The 7822-nt window shown below is 43.2% G+C and overlaps 1 long non-coding RNA gene across 1 annotated transcript; it reads left to right on the forward strand.

Annotated features, from left to right (window-relative positions):
• Window positions 1-6039: 6039 nt before the first annotated feature.
• On the forward strand, window positions 6040-6944 carry LOC125381202. Its single transcript, XR_007221761.1, has 2 exons — window positions 6040-6184; window positions 6303-6944. It is a non-coding gene; the product is annotated as an uncharacterized LOC125381202 (long non-coding RNA).
• The last annotated feature ends 878 nt before the right edge of the window (window positions 6945-7822 follow it).

Here is a 7822-nt window from a genome sequence, read left to right on the forward strand (position 1 = left end):
GTGAAAATAATAAAACAAAATTAAGTACAGTTATTGATCATTCTACTAGTTATCGAATGACATGAAAAAAATGTCATAAGAAAAATAATAAACGGTCAAATTAGGAGAAAAATGTGGAAAAATCGAGCAAAATGTTCTGTTTTTGACAGCGATTTTCTCCTATGTACATATTTTTCAGAAACTAACACATAGTATTTTCTAAAAGCTTATTCATCGTAGAGTTACAAAATATATAAATTATCTCACGCACACCAACGCACACCAACGCACACCCATTTTCCATCGCGTACAAGTGACTGGCCGACAAGCCGATAAAGGGAGGTAACCGATGCCTGACTAAAATGTTCAATCAGAACATGCGTCTTGTTATCTGGTTACGCTAAATGTGTCTGAAACAGAATGAAGCGTATATATGCAAGATATTTATTTAGCGCGTAGTTTCGTGGTTAGAACAAGGAGGACATGTATTTTGATCACGTATTAGGAAAACAGTTTTGCAGTGGGTAATATATTTTTAGGTGGAAGTAAAATTGTTGGAAAACAAAGTATTTCTGTGAAATAATGAGTAATGCTTGGTATCGAACAACATAAAATATTGAAAAGTAAATTAAAGAGACAAAATTTGTCAATTTTGGACAGCGATTTTCTCCTATGTGCATTTTTTTCAGAAACATAATTTCAGTATTTTCTTAAAGCTTATTCGTCGTAGTGTAACAACATATCTATACTTTTTTGGGCACACCAATGTGCCAGCGCGTTGAAACATATCTACTTTCCTCAAACTGCTCGACACTGCTAAACAAGTCGTCCCACAGCCCCGTTACGCGTATGAGAGACGGCTCTCCGAACAAGCAGTGAAACACGGCCTGAGAGAGAGTCACTTGTAGGCGCGACTGCCTGTCCCACAGCCTGAAACACGGCCTGAGAGAATGTCACTTGTAGGCGTGACTGCCTGTCCCACAGCAGTGAAACACGGCCTGAGAGAATGTCACTTGTAGGCGTGACTGCCTGTCCCACAGCCCCGTTACGCGTGAGAGAGAGTCACTTGTAGGCGTGACTGCCTGTCCCACAGCAGTGAAACACGGCCTGAGAGAGAGTCACTTGTAGGCGCGACTGCCTGTCCCACAGCAGTGAAACACGGCCTGAGAGAGAGTCACTTGTAGGCGTGACTGCCTGTCCCACAGCAGTGAAACACGGCCTGAGAGAGAGTCACTTGTAGGCGTGACTGCCTGTCCCACAGCCTGAAACACGGCCTGAGAGAATGTCACTTGTAGGCGTGACTGCCTGTCCCACAGCAGTGAAACACGGCCTGAGAGAGAGTCACTTGTAGGCGTGACTGCCTGTCCCACAGCCTGAAACACGGCCTGAGAGAATGTCACTTGTAGGCGTGACTGCCTGTCCCACAGCCCCGTTACGCGCGAGAGAGAGTCTGAGAGAGAGTCACTTGTAGGCATGACTGCCTGTCCCACAGCAGTGAAACACGGCCTGAGAGAGAGTCACTTGTAGGCGTGACTGCCTGTCCCACAGCCCCGTTAAGCGTGAGAGAGAGTCACTTGTAGGCGTGACTGCCTGTCCCACAGCAGTGAAACACGGCCTGAGAGAGAGTCACTTGTAGGCGTGACTGCCTGTCCCACAGCAGTGAAACACGGCCTGAGAGAGAGTCACTTGTAGGCATGACTGCCTGTCCCACACCCCGATGCCATGTCGTTTGCTAACCAGTACAAAGACAGGACCTTTTTGGCCAATGTAAACACAAGAAAATGGATAGGGGACAGAAACCCAATATTGGTATCTTTTTTGGAAACCGCAATCGACGCAAACAAAACAAACTTATTTTTGACAGTAAGGGCAGTAGAACAAATTTATAAACTTTACGTGCCCAGTTTGATCTCCCCCTTCTCCTTCTTACAAAATTTGACTGTTTATACAGTGACGGGCAGTCGCCTTGCGGTAGATGTCATAGGGCATGGAGGTCCAGCTGGTTGCTACCAGATGGTGCAACAGTGGCTCAAAGAGCATGGATCGGGTATCCAGCTGGTGCCCGATGGTGCCGTAGTGAATGTGTTCGACAATGAGCAAGTCATCGGGAAAAAAAATAGGATAGCTCCTAATCAGGCCACTCCACTATCCGTAATCACCAACAAGGGCTATGTCTTACTGGATGCCACCTCCACTATTCAGAATGACCCAACTTTGAAGCCCCAGACAGTCAACCCGTCCCACCAGTTTGGAACCAGATGCTCGCAAACGCATTTGCGATTCCATCAATGACATTGCCTCCTCATCCAATCCGCTAAACAGGGAATACGAGTTGTTACACGGGGAACAACTTCATTTGTTTATAGATAAGGCAATCAAGGTAGTTAAAGAGGAACACAGGAGTAATGGGGATTTTATAGACGTAGCGTTAGAGAAGATTTTATCAGAGAAACAGGTCGTTTGTGAGGGATGCGGGGTTCGAAATTCTTTGAGGAAACAGATATGTGTAGGGTGTGGTGATAGGGAGGGATTACGAAGGGGCAAAGAAACTTCCAAAAACGCTAAGGTCCCATCAAACCATTTCGAGCGGGGACCCGTCGCAACGGAAATAACTCTCAACATTACAAATTCCGATTCCTGCACGGTTGTTACTGAGGATGAGAGATACGGCCACGTACCATCTGGGCACACAACCACGCACAACATCGTGCTCACTGACCCAGTATACATGAACCCCAATAGCACGGAGACAGTCAGGGAAGTGTTGAGGCAAATAGGTAGGGAAAACAATGTAGTTCAGTACGGCGGGGGTAAGAGGCATTGGACTGTGGTATGTTGTGATGGTTTGCCCTTCTCTATCATAAAGAAATTGAAGGATGAAGCTTGTGTGTGCCAGGTCTGTCACAACAGTTTCATAAACAAAAAGTCTTTCGAAACGCACAAAACATCCTGTGTAGACGCATTCTCAAAACTAGAATTTGACTGGGTGTATCTGAAAATCGGTTCTGGACATTATGAGATGAATCTCATCAAATCTTTCTTCGAGCTAAATTGGACACCATTTTTGGAGTATTTCTGTGAGATAATGGGGTTTGAAACTGAGGTAGCAAAAAAAACAGCCAAAAACGCAAACGACCATCACAAAAGTTGGGCCATGTTACTTGCATTCCATCTGGGCACTCTCTGTGAGCTCGTCACCCCCTATGTTACTTCAGAATCCGCACCCCATTCGGCCGCAGGTTTATTAAAATATGCAAAGTCAAAATACACTTCCCCAAATGCGAGCTACCTTTTGGACCAAGTGTTTAGGTATTCGCAAGGGATAATCAACTTTCGAATGGCAGTTGGCAGGAATAACCACCCCCTTCTTCATAGCGCCAAATTTATGACAAAAGAGTTGTTCCATGGTAGGAACCACCCAAAATATAGGGACATAGAGGTGTTTGATGTAGTACAATACATGCACATGCCCCCGGAAGTCAAAGATTTGTTTGATAGGTTTAGCTCCATTACAACCAGCGGCCATCCATCTTTGGGGGAGTGCTTCGACTTTGTTTTAGAAGAAAAAAACAGACGAGTCAAAGATCTTATTCCGAAGGGCATGCCGACTGACGACATTTGGCTGACGGCATGTCGCAATGAGGCGCTATTAACCGAGATTCGGGACAAGACGCTGGCGGAGATGGGCATGTCCCAAACTGGCACTCGGCTCAGACCGCTCAACGTAGAGGACGCCATTGCTTCTTGGCAGCCCTGTCTGCGACAAAGCGAGTATATTGAGGGCACTGAGGTGCATACAAGCATGATCGGCTGTGCCCTCGATCCCTACTTGGTGGATTTCATCGAACAAGCAAACCTGCGGCGGCAGTATTACATTAAGGTGAAAATATTGGGGGAATACGAAGATATACTGCCCCAGCTCAGACAGCCACTGTTTATTACTGGCGATGAAAGGATTCTGCACTCCGGGCCAGAATCATTGACAATACGGGATTTACAGCGAGAAATTAAACAATTAATGCCTCGTCTGACCCAGTCACACCGTGCGGCCTTCGAACAGCGACTTAAGGCTAGGGGGCAGAAGAAGGAGATATATCTCACTATATACAGTGAGATTCATGCCCTACTATAACATATAATGCTTTGTTCTTTTTTCCAGCTGCATGTAATATAATTATATGGTAAATAAAGCTCGTTTTCATGTTCAAGATGTCTGTCTATTTGTTTATATCCATAACATGTACATATGTATATATTAGTACATTAACGTTTTTAATCACCCTGTTCAAGCCCGGATTGATGATCTGATATCCCCTGATTGGGCTCAAGCATTCGCATTATAGCTCAAAACATTTTAAAAAGAAATTTGGTTTCTTTTAATCTCGGACCGGGATCCCCATTGAATGTGGGAAATCCTGTATGAAAGGGGACGGGTGCATCGTGCTCAGGGACCCTGATCTGTCGATATTCGTACATTTCAAATTGATAAAGCTCAATTATATAATGTCTTATGATAGAATGTAACAAATCTTATTGGAATGCTGCATTTCACATCCCTTCACAACCTCCTAATTCCGTTGTATTACTCACTTATAGATAATGGACAGTGATCACTCTCGTGTGAAGCCTGGTGTGAAAGTTGTCACCGAAGACGCCAGGCGGATGGAGAAAAATGCACAGAACGATGAAGGCCATGGTCCGTGCTGCGGAAAAGCTTCAGAAAGAGGTCCCCGAAATGGAGTTTATCGTTGTTCTCTCGTATCCAGGTAGTATGAAGTTTGCCGGCTCGGGAGCAATGCTCGATTGCTTCAAGAAAGGAGAGCCCTTGACAGTTGGTAAGCCAGCCCGTATCAATTACACCGCAGACACCCAAAGTGAAGTTGTAGATTTTCCATTAACACCACCCTTCGTGGAAGTGGCCACCCCTGAGTGTCTTGGGACAGCGACGACAGGGGAACAGCTACAGGAGATGTATAACAGCGTAAGACGACAGTAAGTATAAAGAGTCCAGTTACAACAGTACTTCAAGACAGGCGCGCAATGTCTGACCCTTTTCCCCACGTTGAAGCATATTGAAGAAAGCTAAGCACGACGTCGTGTCGTATGTACATGTCCGGTTTTCGATCAGAGCCTTCAGCATCATACATATGTACTGTATATTCTCTCGAAATTACGACAATTGCTTTGCATTTCTATCGGCCAGTCAGCCAACTAAGGTACCTGAACATTTTTACTTTCAGATTAATACCTGATGTCCCACAGGGCGCCCAACTGGACGTGGATGATAACCCGTAAGTTTTGATAACCATTACCGTACATCGACATGACTTTAAACTGTTTTAGCCAACCTTTCTCAGGCTATAATCATATCGTGTTGTCTGTTACAGTGAACCAGCAGCGAGGGAGCCTAAAAGAGTCAGAAAAGGTTCGTACTACTACCATTATTAGTTACTAGTTTGTTGGGTCCAGATATGGACTACGGCATCAATATAGCCAAACCACGTTTTCTATATTTTATTTTTTCTATATATTTGCTATATATTTTTTTCTTTTCTTTTATAGCCCACGATATCGTCAGCTCAGCCGGGAACATCAGCGGCATAGAACCACTACGTGAGTAACCTTACATCCTCCTCACAATAACAATAACTCATACGTTAACATACGTTTAGCAGGTTATTCAACATTACAACACAACTTATTCTAAAATGCCAATAATGCATTGCAGCCACCAGGACTACCAGAGGAAGGGCCGCTGCTCGGGACATCACAGCGGAAGTCCAAGCATCACGTGAGTACTTTCACACCACCACATTTCCCATGGTCCCTTTATTGTAAAACCTATTCATTTTCCTGTTAATACGAACGAAAGTGTGACTCTTTTAAAAAAAAATTCTACTAAGATAGTTACTAATGTCGACCCCTACGTGGATATCAACTACATTCGATTCATACTAGAACATACATATTGGCAGGCTATTCATACAATACCCGTAATGCATTGCAGCCACCAGGACTACCAGGAGAGCCGCTGCTCAGGACGTCCAAGCATCACGTGAGTACTTTCACACCACCACATTTTCCACTAGTTTTGGTCATTTTTTTATATGTTATTTAAACATTTCCTTTTCCTTTTCTAAACAATTCACTTTCATATTTCAGAAACCCAGGATAATCCTGCCCAAGGGCCGACTGGATCCATGAGGTAAATTAACAAGACATTAAAGTGATTATTTATTGCATCAGAAAAGATTTGTAACAAGATATATTTCATCTTAAATATTAATATTCATATATATATTAATGAATTATATGTGTTTCAGTGTCGCCAGCATACGACCCGGGGCATTCGTGTATGTCTCCGTGCCAACCCAGTCAAACAGGGCTGTGCCGTTTGTCACGGAGGTTGGTTAACAAATTAGTTACCCATCTATATAGCTTATTTAAATTTTCCGAAAATATTACATCGTCTTTACAATCATTACAACTAGATACCATTGTATGGCAAGTCTGTACATCGATTTCGACTTACCACTTACCACACCAAATCTTACCTGAAAAACATGTGCTGATTTTTTCTTTACAGGTTACTTCAGAGAACCCACTCAGGGTGAAGTACCTCCAGCCCAACAAAGCGAAAGGATCCTGGAGGTTCCCAGAGCAGGATGACAGGGACACCATCAACAGCGAAGATATTATCAAGGTTTTGGCGGCACCAGAAACATAGATTTCTGGTTCCCGTTTTTATGCAGAATTTAGAGACTTAATGTAGATTTTTGTATATGTGTTGTGTTGTAGATTTTTATATGTATTTTTGTTGTAGATTTGTATATATTGTAAACTCTGTAATCTAGATCTATTCATAAAAAAAAACTGTAAAATTAAGCACTCGTGTATAATACGCACCCTTTTTTCTTATTATTTCAGATATACGGTATTAAATACGAAATACATTATACATGCTATATCACTGATTCTGTTTTATGTTCTCGTGATTCACGACTATAATGTATTTGGTCTGCTGCCAATATACCACCACAGTCATTCCACTCGTGATATGTGCCCCTCTCATGGTCATTTTGGCGAAAACGGGCAAACCCCAACTCGTTGAAATTTGGTTCACATATTTCCCCACTCGCCCCTTACAGTCTTACATTTAGTAGCAAGGAATGAGTGGTAACAAATGGTCGCGTTTGTTTTCTTACAGCAAGTATACTGCCACAGCCTAATTACTGTTCCTGTGTAATTGATGGTGTAATTTGAGGACAATGTGTCAACGCCCATTGCCTTCAATTGTTTATTGCCGCTTTGAACAGCCGCGCGTTTTGATAGGCAGATTGGTGGCACGTGAGCAGCTCCGCTCAGTGATCATCATCAACATTGTCGTTGACAGAACCCAGTACATACGCGTTTCATCCGCAAATTTGTTAGCGTCTCCGGTGTATTCATTGTCTGAGGTAGCTATAAGCTGGACAAATATGATCCCTCATGATGATCACTCTCAAATGTACGGGGTACGCAATATCTGGTACTGGTACCTTGGGTCACGTGTGCACTTTTACGCGGGATCATCGTGAATCTGTCCTTGGCAATATACAAGCCAGCGTGGGTTAAATAACTTTATGATATGCACAAATGGCAACAATAATCACAAGATGCAAAGTAGCGTAATACCGTAGCACCTGAAAACAGTATTCACAAGTTCATTCAGTTCTTATAGATTTTATGATTTGCAGTGAACAACACTTTCTACACATTTACACTATCATTCAAGAAAATAAGGGACACGTTTTTTTACTGCGCATAATATGATAAGGAACATGTACACACACACTGACTACAA

This window comes from Haliotis rufescens, unplaced genomic scaffold (assembly GCF_023055435.1).
Source record: "Haliotis rufescens isolate VD_foot unplaced genomic scaffold, xgHalRufe1.0.p SCAF_17, whole genome shotgun sequence".
Lineage (NCBI taxonomy): Eukaryota > Metazoa > Mollusca > Gastropoda > Lepetellida > Haliotidae > Haliotis > Haliotis rufescens.